This window comes from Poecilia formosa, unplaced genomic scaffold (assembly GCF_000485575.1).
Source record: "Poecilia formosa unplaced genomic scaffold, Poecilia_formosa-5.1.2 Scaffold573, whole genome shotgun sequence".
Lineage (NCBI taxonomy): Eukaryota > Metazoa > Chordata > Actinopteri > Cyprinodontiformes > Poeciliidae > Poecilia > Poecilia formosa.
The window spans coordinates 9,398-10,629 of record NW_006800512.1 but is presented as its reverse complement, the minus strand read 5'-3'; positions in this window follow the sequence as shown (position 1 = coordinate 10,629).

The window sequence follows — 1,232 nt, the reverse complement described above, 5'->3', positions numbered from 1 at the left end:
ATATAACATACACATTAAATCCGACTGAACTTTTCTTGTTTTTACTAAATGGCTAAATGCTTGAAAACTTAGCCAAAACATTTTATGGAGACTTTTTTGAAACAATTCTCACAGTCAGAAATTGGCACACATTTGGACATATGGTCAGGGATAACTGTCTTTTAAACTATGATTTGAGTCAGTGGTTTTGGGCTTTTTTCCACAGACTTCTCATTTTAACTGACACATCTGAGTTAATTGGAGTCACACCGATGGATGTATTTTAAAGCCACAACTTAAAGGGATCCACGATTAGTTGTATCAGTCAACTTTACGTGGAAAACGGTCCCAACTGCCTAGCTCCTCCAGCCAAAACAGTGATGAGTAACGTTATTGGGCCTTTTTAATTTGAACCGGAGCTCTTTGAAATATATCAGAGCCTAGAAATAAGAGGTGATGAGGAGGAGGAGGAGGACCAAACAGAGGAAGAGGACAGAGTTGGCCATAGGAGCTGCTGGTGTTTTGCTGCTACTGCCTTCAGATTTGTGAATGAAACAATGAATGACACTTACCTCTGGTTGGACTGTGTGATCTGTTAAGAACTTCTATAGCGCTGTGTCCGGTTGTTGACGAATAAACATGTCGTTCAGTGTTGTAGTGGTTTCACATTCAGTACCGGTGTTCTAGCTCCAATAGCATTTCCAGTACTAATAGCTCCATTAGCACTGCTTGTTGTTTGCGGTTCAACAATAGCTGTGTTGTTAGAGTACGGTGTCGGTCTGGTAACAGCTGTTTAGGGTGGCCTTGGACCCGTGGATTTAGTATCAGAGGCAGTGCAGCTCCCAATTAGCATTTCAAATAGCGTCCAGCTCTGCCTGCCTCAGGACTCAATTTACTTTTAGCTTCTTAAGGTAATGATCACCTGTTAGAGTCCTTGCTAGTTTCGCTGGTTTAAATGACTCAACGTGTTCTGGAGAAATGTCGAGGGCACAGATTAAGTACTTCGGAAGTTGATTTCTGCTCTGGCTCTCGCACTGCCCTCTTCTTTTTTTCATGTGGGAAATTATCCAAATTCACCTAATTTTTGTCTTCTCTCTCTTTTTTTATAACAGCCAATAGTGACTCAGTGTGGCATTATTTAAAATTGCAACAATCAAACGCAATATGACATAAAACAGGGGTCTCAAACTCCAGTCCTCGAGGGCCGCTGTCCTGCAGTTTTTAGATGTGGCACAGGTACAAAACACTGGAAG